The following is a 12,646-nucleotide window of genomic DNA, read 5'->3' on the forward strand; positions in this document are numbered from 1 at the left end:
ATGAGCTGCTGAAGATGCAAACCCTTCTTCCAGGCACAAGCCCCCCCCACACACACACACAAGGGCGCCCTGGGAGAGATCAGCAGCAGCCCATCCCGGAATGGTCTTTGGGGGGCCTCACATCCAGCAGGCTTGTGCCTGGAAGAAGGGTTTGCATCTTCAGCAGCTCATTCCATGCGCACACCCTGAGGCGCAGCTGTTTCTCCAGATCCTTCCCGCTTTCTCCTTCCCCTTCCCCTTTGCTTTCTTCCGTCATTATTCTGTCACTTTTCCTCAGCTCCTTTCCCATTTGTGAGGCGACAGGCAGGAGATGGGGGGGGGATGCCTCGTGGCTCCACTCCCCCCCACAAACACACACACATTCAGAGAGGGCAGCGAGCAGCAGCAGAGAGGGGAAGGCGCCTCCTACATTTCCCAGGTAAACTTGCGCCAACCCACCTCGTGAAAAACGTCTTGTTTGGTCCGGCTCTGAGTGAGTCATCTCAGAAGTGAGACATCAGCACTTGAACTGTATTCGAAGTCTCTCTTGCAGTGCTGTAGCATGGGTTAGGTGCGCCCGGGGCAAGAGATGGCATCCTTGTCCTCATGCGCGCACACAAAGCACATGCATGCTCCGGGCCCTGCACGATGACATCACTTCTGTGATGTCACAGAAGTGATGTCATTGCACAAGGCGCCCCCCCCCGCCTCCCCAGAGTGCTCTCCCAGTTCAGGCTGCTCGCCTCACCACCCCTTACCACTTTACTGCCGCTGCCTGCGCCACCGCTGGGTGCCGAGGTGATGACAGTGGCGCAGGCGGCTCCGGCAAAGAGGTGAGGGGCAGGAGAGACAAGCAGCCCGAACCGTGGGAGCGGGGAGAGGCGGGGGGACGAGTAGGGAGGTGGGCCGCCTGCTGTGCTGCCGAGGCACCCGGCCCACTGGGCGCTGAGCTGGCGGCGCTGGTGGCACAAGCAGCTGCGAAAGGGAGAGGCGAGTGGCCTGAACTACGGGAGTGGGGTTAGGGGCAGGGAGACAAGTGGGGAGGCAGGCCGCCTGCTGCGCTAACTGCCGCGCTGCCAGGGCACCAGGCTTGCTGGGCACTGAGAGCTGGTGGTGGCAGCGCGGGGGGCAGCGGTGAAAGGGAGGGGAGTCAGGCCGGGAGTGCTCCTGGAGAGGGGCCATGGACATGGTGCCCCCTCAAAATTTTGCACCCAGGGCAGCTGCCCCCCTCCCCCTCCCCACGCTACGCCACTGCTCTCTTGGTGCCCTTGGTGGGAAAAGAGAACTGTGGCGTTTCCGTGAGGAATAATGAGGCTCAGTGCCTGTTGAGGAGAACTTGAACCCAGCCTCTTGCACGCTGCCTAGCCCTGCCTCTCTCTGGAGGGAAGAGAAGCACTTCCCTCACCTCCCCACACTGCAAGCCGCATGAAGAGATCCCCCCATGCAGTCCTCAGCCAGGAGGTGGGGGGGCTTGCTTCCACTTCCCACCTCTCAGTAGTACCCCCACTTCCGGCACAAGGAAGCAACGTTTTCCTGGCTGCGCTGCCCAGGGAGGCGCGGGGGGCCATCTCAACCCCCCCTCTGTCTGGAGATCAGGGGGCGGGGCCACCAGCCATGTGACCATTTTCCAGAGGTTCCACTGCGTTCCTGCTGGAAAAAAGCCCTGGTCATTGGTACATTATTGTTTTGGAAGTAGTAACATTACTCAGATCTCTTTGCAGCCTGATCCAGTGGTCTTTCGAGGGAGACACAAAGGGTTTGTGGACTCCTGCAGAGCCCTGATTCATGAAGCCAGACAGCAAGAGGGACCAAATGTGGAGCAGGAACACAAAAGCAAACAGCTCCTCCCCTGGCCGTTGTAGGCCGAGGAAGCCCCGGGGGTCAGCCATCACCAGATCTGTTCACTTACGAGAAAAGCACACCGAAGGTGGGTGGCACGCACCTGGCTTCTACCAAAATATGAGATGAGGGTGGGGAGCAGCAAGCTGTGTCCTCTGGTTGATGTCCCAGCTCACCAACTCCCAGAGATACAGCTTCTAGAAACCTTATCTCAGCCACTGTGCTCGTTGGCAGACATGTTCAACATGAGAGGGCCACCTCCACACCTAACACAACAGGATCCTGTCCCCTTTCTAGTACTGGGCACTGCCCCAGGGCTTGGCAATAATCCACAGTCCTGCTTGCATCAAGAGGTCTTAGGCCTGCCTGCTCTTTGCCCAGCAACCTGCAAACCACCAGCTCTGTAGCGAAGGAGAGATCTGACCCAAGAGCATCTCAGCGCATTGCTCACACACTTAGTTGCTCCTCTAGGCTGGCTGGCTTTTACTGGAAAGATCCCATGCATTTCAATGCCATTTATTTCAAATTAAATATGTAGGCAGAAAATTCCACGATCCTCCTACACTGAGGCAGGTACCCGTGTGACACAGCTGTGTGGTCCTCTTTTGCCCCTCTTAACAAGAAATCAGAAAGCACGAAAACAGCAGTACAGACAACACAACCGCACTGGAAGATACTGCCCAGGGCAGCCTCGGCTACTCGGCCACCAAAGCTGAGCACCAGCCCCTCCCCTCTCCCCAATTAACAACACGGAGAAGAAACCAATCAACACACAGAGCATCACAGATGCTGCCCCAGGGATGCCACCTTGCCCAATACACACCCTTCTCCCAGGAAGAGCCCACTGGGCATCAAAAGCCCACAAGGTCCAGTGGACACGGCAGCACCACCCAACTTCTCCTCGAGGCCAATGCCGTGACTTGCCCCTCCCCCGCTGCTTTCCAGCACCACACGGGCCCAGCTGTACAGACCTTTGCGGCGATGGCACTCCATGCCACACAGCTCACGCTTGGCTCCCATAAGGAGCCCCAGAGCGCACACCTGGCTACAGCCTCCCAGGAGCAAGGGCTGGAAAGAGACAGCCATACTGGGGACAGCACAAAGGATCAGCCCGTTGACGAAGGGAGCAGCAGCGCCTGGCCCCGTGGCTGACACCTGGGAAATCAATCCAAGGAGGCCAGTCCCTCGCCCAGCCCTTCTCCACCCCTGTCAGCCACTCTGCTCTCGTGTCTTCCAGGTTCCTTGGCAGCGTCTGCTGGTTCTTGGTCCCCCTCTACACACAGCCTTGTGGTGGAATTGACCACACCAGCAATCCCCGAGAGGACACTGAGCAGCTGGGGGTCTGTCCTGCTGTCCACCTTGGGGGCCCCAGCAAGGCAGGAAGGCAGGCGGTAAAGGCTGTAGAGAGATCAAGAGGATCCGTGCTGACACTTCAGTGGCCACGCCTGGGCTGGCAGAATGCTGCGGAGGGGAACCTTCCACATCCCCTGCCGCTGTATGTATCCCAGCCGTGCTGGTGTCAAAGACCAGGGTGAGCCCAACGAAGACCCGGCCCACAGGTTGGTGTGTGTGTGTGTGTGTGTGTGTGTGTGTGTGTCCACGCAGGCAATGACAGCATGAGTAAAGCTGGGCTGACCAGGGACTTGGGCAGCAGTCAGGAAACCACCTGGATCCAGGGAGCCACCAAAGCCGAGCAGAGCCACGGTGCTGGGCCTGGCTAGGAAGGGAGGCAGGGAGGCCTCGCTGCCCCAAGAATGGCTTTCGTGAGGCTTGTTTCAGGAGGAACTTGGGCCACAAAGGAGAAGCCGGAGGGAGGGTTCATGACTAGTGCCAAACGCCCTCTTCCAGTGCCACGTGCTCCACTCTGAAGGTGCCACGTGGCTTGCGAGAGGAGGTCTGTGCTCCCTGGCTGGGGTCTTATCCTCTGCTGGTGGGATGGCGCAGGTTTAGTTCAGTACCTCTTCTAGTGGTGTTGGGGGGTGGGGAGGGCTTCCCAGGCGGGCAGAGTTCTCAGTTGTCTGCAGTGGGAGGGTGTTTTTTGATCAAGCCACCTGTTCCCCCAGCGCAATGGAAGAGGAAGGAACACGCCCTGGGAGAACACAAGGTCCGTCCTGGGCTCCACTCCTTCCCAGCCACGCCTCTTTCCACTCACTTGCTCCCCCTTGCATTGGCACCATCCTGCTGGCATAAATGTTGCTATGGGAACAGCCTTCATCAGTGCCATGAGTTTGCAAAAGTGCCGTAGATTCACTCTGTGGGCAGCTCTTTGGGATCTGCCAGCCTAGCTTCTTAATTTGGGAACAGGCACTCACTCTTCTATGAATTTTATTGCAAAAAAGAAAGGGAAGTAGATTTAAAATGCTCAGAGTCCGGGATATAAATCGAGCTGAAAGATGAGAAAAGTTGGAAGATATCTAGGTAGCCACAGAGGACGTACTCTGCCTGGCAAAGTGGAGGAGCGATCTTGCTGTAAGCTGCGCTTTCCATTTTGCCTGAATTTTACTCACTGGTCACTTGTGCTTTCCCTGGACACCAACTGACAGCTGACTACTGAAGCCTTGGTGAGCTCTGTCAATAGGCACGGCAAGCATAGAGGTGAGCAGGGCTTTTTTTTCAGCGGGAACGAGGTGGAACGGAGTTCCGGCACCTCTTGAAAATGATCACATGGCTGGTGGCCCCGCCCCCTGAGCTCCAGACAGAGGGGAGTTTCGATTGCGCTGAGCGGTGCGGAGGGCAATCTCAACTCCCCTCTGTCTGGAGATCCAGAGGCGGGGCCACCGGCCATGTGACCATTTTCTCCGAGGGCAACCCACCGAGTTCCACCACCTCTTTTCCCAGAAAAAAAGCCCTGGAGGTGAGACAGAAGTTTCCGGGATGGCAGGCAGCCGCCTTCTGCCCCATAGAAGCGCTGCTGGCCCCTACAGCTGGGGTGCCTGACTGGGTGCCTCTTGCCTGTCCTGCAAAGGATGGCAGAGGACATTGGGAGGGCTTTTCCCAGGATGCCTGGAGCTGGTGAGTGGCCTTCCAGCCAGAATGCCAGAGCAAATGCTGGTTTTAATCACCATTTTAAAAGGGCTGGGTTTTCACTGACACGTTGGGAATATAAACAGAAATGTTTTGTATGAATAAAGTACAAACAGAGCAAAGTGTTTTTCAAAGAACAGAAAAACAAAAGCTCTTCATCTGGACTTTGAGCAGAGGAAGACAGAGGCCAGCAGGGAACACCTGCCCAAGGCAGCCTCCGAAAGGTTTCCTACTTTTCCTGACCTCTTCAATCACTGCCTGCCCAGGCAGGGACCAGAGTGTGTCCCCCCCCACCCACCCCCACCCCGTGCACAGGGAGTTCCTGCATGGAGACGCATCCCCGGTGGGAACCAGCAGAAGCACAGGACGGTGGCCAGAGATGTCGGTGTGCAGAGGCACCACCTCATGGCTGTTTATTAAACAGAGGGAGGGCATAGAAACGTGGACAGTCGTGAAGGAAATGCAAAGCATGGGAAGCTGAAGTGCAGGAGTGCCGTTCCCTTCCAGCTCTTCAAGGCAGGTCCTGCAGCAGCTCCGAGGGCCGCTAGACCCCTTCCTTCCTAACTGTAGCCTCCATCAAAGGCCTTTTCCCATGTGGGCAATTTGCACAGTAGGAACTAACACACCATTACAGTGAGTGGACAGCAACATCAGCTGCCCTGGAGACCCAGACCAAACAATCGCTGTCTTTGGCCCGCTGAGGACTCCCAACCGAGCCCAGGGATCACTTCCACCGAGGAGAGGGTTGGAGCAGAAACCAAGGGGTGCGTGCGCGTGCGTGAGTGCATGTGTGTGCTGGCTGTTCCCAGGCAGCCAATAACAGAGTAGGATGTCCCTGGACTGAGGATGGCATGACTGAAGTGTCCCCTCACATGCTGCATATGGATTGCAGTGAGGCGTGTAAGAATGTCTTACGTTAAAGTGGGGGGGGGGAAGCCAAAAAAGCCCTCCCGGCACAGAGAGGCCAGAGCAAAGGATGCTTGGCTGAGTGGCTGACTCCCTGGCAAACAAGTATTTTGGGTGCAGGGATTTTCCCGGCTGGAAATATTCAAATGAGGGCACTCCCCTCCCCCCCCACAGCTGCAGTGGTACGGTCTCATCCTAAGAATCCCACTGAAGGGCAGAGCCTGACTGTGGCCGGCAGGAGGCCTCCCCTGAGCACAGAAGCCACGCCCCACAGCAGAAAGGCCTGCAGGTGAGACTCAGTGGGCAGGAGCCCTAGGCCACCCCTGCCACACGTTCCCAAGGGGCTTCACTCCAGCAAGATTCCAGCAAACCTTCCCAGTGAAGGGCGGGGGGGGGGCCTTCAAGGAAATGAATGGAATCCCAGCCATTTCTCCTAACCACCAGGAACCTGGGGAGCCCCCTTGCCAAGCCCCAGAGAAGGCACATATTTTTTTTTAAACCCTGGCTGTTGAATAAAGAGTAATGCTTAACCGTTCAGAAGGCTTTAGGCACTTAGAACGAACCCCTCCCTTAAGCTACACCGTATCTTGTTAACACACCCAGGTATGCACAATGCCGCCGCCCCCCCGCCCGATCATAAGCACAGTGCAGGGGACAAGATCCTCAAAGCAGTTGGGTCAGCTGAGACACGTGGAGCTGGGAGCATGAAACACATCCTTCCCCTTTGGGGAGCGACACCAAGGAGCCACCGATTTCTCAAACAGGAATCTTTCTGTTCAGAAAAGAAGCTGTCGTTCTTTAAAAGTCACAAACTAAACTGCCTGTTGAGAAGCAGCCCTAAGTGGGGCGCATTCCTGTTCTGGTGTCTGAAGGTGGGAGCTCTGACTCTCAAAAGTTTACACTCCGACAATCTAGTGGGTCTCTACGGCTGATCTACTGCAGATCAACACAGCTACCTGCCTAAAACTAACCTGAGCTGGGTAGGGCGTTGCCCTTCCTGGCCCACCACAGCTGCAGCCCTGCGTTGGGCACCTGTATAAAACGAGGGGACACAGTCATTCAGTAACCGATACTTTCAATCCATGCGCCTCAGACACAGAACCAACACATGCTGCAACATGACTTAAGCTTCACGACTGACCCCCCCCCCTTACTGTCAGAGGCAAAGGTAGGACTGCTCCCCATGCCCCCTTCGGACTCATCCCTTGAACAAGCTCCACTCATTCTCAAAACGGCCAGTTCTACAAGGCCCCAGGCAGGCCGTGAGCGAGACGGAGCCATTGATTCCTGCGGCCATTTGGGCTTGGAGGCACAGGTGGAGTGACTGGCTCCCCTGCAAGGTTCATTGGCCCCGATGGTGGAAACAGAGGAACCCTCTAAAACAGAAATTGCCTGCAATTGTTTTCTGCATCACAACCAGGAAATTTGGTAAGAGAAGATGCTGCACTAGCTGAGCGACCTTGAACATACATGGAGTTACACGCATCTTATGATGGACGTAAGAAGAGCCCCCTGGTTTAAGCCAGAGATCCACGGAGACTTGGCTCTGACAGGCTCACACTAATACTTGAAGCCTTCCTCAGTTTTTTGGCCATCAGTATATAATATTCACAGGTATACTGCCTCTGTGCATGGATGTTCCTTTTAGCTACCATGGCTAGTTGCTGCTGACAGGCCTCGGCTACCTTGCTCACTGCCTTGAAAGCCATATATGCTTGCTAGCTAGCAAGGAATACGTCCTTCTTAAACAGGGCTAATTTTAAAGCAACGCGTCCAGGGAAATGTTCTCTGTAGCAAAACCCCCCAGCCTCCGACATGCCTTTGTGCACAAAGCCACACACAAGGGTCTTCCTATTGCAGGGAGGGGCACGAGGCGCTGGTTGAAAGGTCAGCCCAGCTTACGCAGAGAACGCTTCAGTTGGGAGCCTGCAGTGCCCGCCCGCCCGCCTCCTCTTTACTTCCACCAGAATTGCCGCTCTGCTGCTCCCGTTTTGCTTCAGGCAACTGCTGCTCTCCAAGCATCAGACCAGTTAACAGATCACAAAGCAAACTAACTTCTTGGGCAGAATGCAAGATGGCGTCAGTGCTCTCTTCTGATGGGTAGCTGGCCACCTTCACCTGTTTGGGTAGGAGCCGGCAGTGTTTGGAGGTATGTGGGCTGGCGCTAGCCAGAAAGATACTGGCTGGTGCTTTTCATATTGTTGGATCCACAGGAATCATCAGTTGTGCTTTTCACTTCATCAAACAGGATCACACAGTTGTTGCTGGAGATCCAGCAGCTGTTGAAGCCCCCTCAAGGCTCTGAGAGACTGGGGGAGCACTAAGAGGAAGACAAAATCCATGATTTGGGGGGGGGCACCAGACTCATGCCCTGCAGGATGAACGGCTGCATCCTGTCTGCACAGAAAGGGCTGTTCTCTTAGGCTGCACTTCTACCCCACAAACTTGTCTTTATTGGGAACATTCCCACCCACCTTCCTGGCCTCCTGCTCTAGGAGTCAGGAGAGCAGACAAGAGGTCAGGTGACCTGCACCCATCCAGGCATCTGAGAGCCAAGCTACAAGTGACGCCTGACACAGGTTGGACACTTGTCAGCTTCCCTCAAGTTATGATGGGAAATGTAGGCATCCTGGTTTTACAGCTTGGCTCTCCGTTACAGCTGTGTCAGGCATCACTTGTAGCTTGGCTCTGAGGAACAGATCCTGCCAGGCTGGTCTCCTCTCAACCACACTGTGAGCAGCGGCAAGAGGCAGCTCTGCCGTGCTCTGCAGTCACTTAAATGCTCCATTAACAAACGAATAATCCTATAATGCCCTAAATCACTCTACTGCTGAGATCACCTGTTCTCAGGTGCCCCAGCATGGATTCTGCTAAGGAGCAACAGCGTCCTTTTAGTGACTCCATTATGTTCCGAATAACCGGAAGCCATCGCCACAATTCCAGGGCTGGAATTCACAGACTGACCCCAGCATCTCCCATTTCTTAAAAAAACAGCACAATTGTATTAGGAACTACCAGTTTCCCCTCACATCAGAAATCTTTTCTTCATGCACAAGAAATATAAAAAATGCTTAGCAGGTATATAATAATTTATGCTGACCTGGACAGCCCAGGCAAGCCCAGTTTAGTCAGATCTGGGAAGCTAAGCAGGGTTGGTCTTGGGAGACCTCCAAAGACGACCAGGGGCACTTTGCAGAAGCCGGCAATGGCAAACCATCTCTGTTAGTCTCTTGCCTTGAAAACCCCGAGCAGGGGTGGCCATCAGTTGCTATGACCTGAAGGCACTTTCCACCACTATCTAACATTTCAGAGTGTTCAAAGCACACCACGCAGACCACTTTGGGCAGTCTGTACAATAACACTGTAAGGTAGGCCCATATTCTTCTCAGCAGAGAAAGGGATCAGAGCAGGGGGTAGGGGCAGCAAGCTAAATCCATGAAGCAATTTCATGGAAGAGGGAAGGGTTGGGCAAGTGCTGCCTAGGCTCCAGCGTGGACTCCTCACTCAGCCCTACCCTACCTCTGAAAGCAGCCAGGAAGGCCTTGAAGGAGCACAGGTGGCCAGGAGCTGCCCCCTGCCCCCTTCAGATGTGGGGTGAGAAGCGAAAGGAAAGGGGGGCCATAACCTCCCGGTCTTTCATAAGGCATGAAGCCTTTCCAGGGATGTCTGTGTCTGGGGGCATTTTCCAAGCGCAAGGTGCAGAATGGGGACACACCAATGAGGCTTTGGGTGGTGAGGAAGCTGTTCATAGCCAAGCGCTGGACCCATGTAGCATCTGGGGGCAACCCTGAGACTGGATTCACTTTGGTCTGAGACATGCACGGAATCCCTGCCCATCGTGGCTGTTAAAATCAAGTCAAGACCACATCAATGAGCCCTCGGGATCATAGAATCACAGGGTTGGAAGGGACCTCTAGGGTCACCTAGTCCAACCCCCTGCACAACGCAGGAACTTCACAACTATCCGCCCCAACTGCCCCAGGGACCCCCGCTCCATGCCCAGAAGATGGCAAAACACCTCCAGGATCCCCAGCCAAACAGCCCTGGGGAAAACTGCTACCTGACCCCAAGGTGGTGATCGGTATTACCCTGGGCATGTAAGAAGGGCCACGAAAATCAAGCACTGATGCAACCCCTTCTGCCCTCCCCCTCATGACTTGCCCAGGTTCACAGAATCAGCACTGCTGTCAGATGGCCATCTAGCCTCTGCTTAAAAACCTCCAAAGAAGGAGAGCCCGCCACCTCCCGAGGAAGCCTGTTCCACTGAGGGACCACTCTACCTGTCAGGAAGTTCTTCCTAATGTTTAGCTGAAAACTCTTTTAATTTCACCCCGTTGGTTCTGGTCCGACCTTCTGGGGCAGCGGAAAACAACTCCGCACCATCCTCTATATTTCAGCCCTTCAAGTACTTGAAGAGGGCTATCCTATCACCTCTCAGTTGTCTCCTCTCCAGGCCAAACATTCCGAGCTCCTTCAACCTTTCCTCGTAGGACTTGGTCTCCAGACCCCTCACCATCTTTGTTGCCCTCCTCAGGACACGTTCCAGATTGTCTGTATCCTTCTTAAATTGTGGTACCCCAAACTGAACACAATACTCTAGGTGAGGTCTAAGCAGAGCAGAGTAGAGCGATACCATCACTTCACGTGATCTGGACACTATGCTTCTGTTGATACGGCCCCAAACCGCATTTGCCTTTTTTGTAAATCAGCCACTAACTCAGGGAACCTCCCCTTGGCCACACAAACAGATGGTTATTTACCCACTAATTAAAAACAACAACAACCCTAGCCAAAAATAACATGGCTAGTTATCGCCTAGCCTCCAATCTGTGCTTTCTGGGCAAAGTGATTGAGAGAGCAGTAGCTGACTAACTCCAGGTCTTCTTGGATAGCTCTGGTGCTTTGGACCCTTTTCAGTCTGGACTCAGGCCAGGCAATGGAATAAGGATGGTTCTGGTAGCTTTAGTGGATGATCTCCATCTGAATGTAAACAAAGGTCATGCTACTTAGTTGCTCCTCCTGGATCTATCTGCAGCCTTTGATACAGTAGACCATGGCATCTTGTTGAAGTGCCTGGAGGTAGAAGTGGGTATCAAAGGATGTGCCTTCGAATGGGTTAGTTTCTCATGGAACAAAGAGTCACTGTTGGAGACAAGCTATCTCCAGACTAGGAATTATCTTGTGGGGTTCCACAGGGCACAATCTTATCCCCATGTTATCCAACCTCTGTGTAAAGCCTTTAGGAGAATTCATTTGCAGCTATGGAACTGGATGCCATTAACATGTGGACGACACCCAACTCTGTATCTTACAATCCAAATCACTGCAGGATGCAGTAGAAATCTTGGTTTGCTGACTGACAGCTGTGGTCAAATGGCTGAACGCAAACAAATTGAAACTGTATCCAGACAAGACGGAAGGGATGCTGGTTGGGAAAGCAGACATCTTGAAAGATGTCTTTTCAATGGAGCTGATGCTTGGAGACTCAATTAAGAGCCTCGGGGTTATACTAGATCCAGCACTAATGCTAGAAAAGCAAGTTAAGGCAGCTGCAAAAAGTTTTCTACAATCTCACTCTAGCCTGGAAGATGGCCTCCTACCTTGACACGGCCAGTATGGCCGCCTGGGCCCATGCCATGGTAACACTGAGACTTGACTACTGTAATGCACCATACAAAGGTCTCCCCTCTAAGTTCATCTGAAGACTTCAGTGGGTGTAGAATGCTGCAGCTTGGCTATTATCATGAACTAGAAGGACCACGAATATTACTCCCATTCTGCAGTCTCTCCTCTGGTTACCAGGCTCAATTCTAGGTATTGACTAGCACATACAAAGCTGTTAACAGTCTTGGTCTGGCGTATCTACAGGACCTCTTCTACCCCTGTTCCAGCACAGCAGCTTCGCTCATCTGAACAGGGCCTTCTGCAGGCACCACCTTGCGCATGGGCAAAATCAACAGCTACCTGCTACGTTCTGTGGTGGCCCCCACTTTATGGAATGGCCTACCTGAAGATGTCAGGAAAGCTCCCACTCTCCTGGCCTTCTGCAAATGATGAAAACAAAAGTATTCAAGAGGGCTTTTTAAAACTCAGATCGGAGGGCTGCTCTGTAAGACAGCAGTCTAAAGAGAGGCATCAGGAAAGAGGCAGGGGGGGGCACAGACTTTGCTACTGCTATGTGCTGCTATGTACTATCTGTTGCTTGAAGTGTGATCCTACTGGGTACTTCTGTGTTGTTCAATATGTCAGAATTGCTCATGCTCAGTTCCAGCATTTCTTCAACTCTGCATTGGATTTCTGCTGGTTTAAAACCTTTGCAAATTTGCATTTATTACACGTATATTGAAATGTCCTTGAAACCGGCAGTACTAACTCACACTCGCCTTGAGTCTCAGTAAGAAAGCAGGCTGCCTATAACAGACAAACACACAAATAAGCAGCTGCGCCTCTGCCACATCTCTGCTTGCCTGGAGCAAAACTGGGCCCAAGTCAGCTTAACTGGTTGGGAGACCTGAAACACAAGGAGCCCCAGGGAGGAATCTGGTGGAGGCCAAACGCCGCCGGGAAAGGCGGCCAAGGAAAAGAGACTGCGATGGCAGCTGGCCCCGGGTTCTCAGCCTGACGTCTGGCCCAGCTACACAAAGTGCCCAGCCGGAGGTGGAAACCACCCCCTGGACCCACTCACACTGGCCCCCTCCTCTTCCAGGATTGTTGCTCCCACCTCTGGCTGAAGAGAAGCGCTGTGACCATCATGCGCTGCCTCAGTTGGCCCAGCGGAGCTCATGCTCTGGGTGGGACCCTCCTCCCAGCTGCCCCCTGGCCCGCTGCCAGGGCTCCCTGCCAGAGCTGCCTTGCGCCTTTCTCCTTGGCACCGGGCAGCCACCCCACCCCTCCCCGG

The 12,646-nt window shown here is 54.1% G+C and overlaps 1 protein-coding gene across 1 annotated transcript in view; it reads right to left on the reverse strand.

The window, feature by feature from the left end:
• CACNG3 (calcium voltage-gated channel auxiliary subunit gamma 3) overlaps positions 1 to 12,646 on the reverse strand; it is a 30,277-nt gene that overhangs the window by 16,482 nt on the left and 1,149 nt on the right. The window lies entirely within an intron of this gene.

The sequence above is a fragment of the Eublepharis macularius genome, chromosome 12, assembly GCF_028583425.1.
Source record: "Eublepharis macularius isolate TG4126 chromosome 12, MPM_Emac_v1.0, whole genome shotgun sequence".
Classification (NCBI taxonomy): Eukaryota; Metazoa; Chordata; class Lepidosauria; order Squamata; family Eublepharidae; genus Eublepharis; species Eublepharis macularius.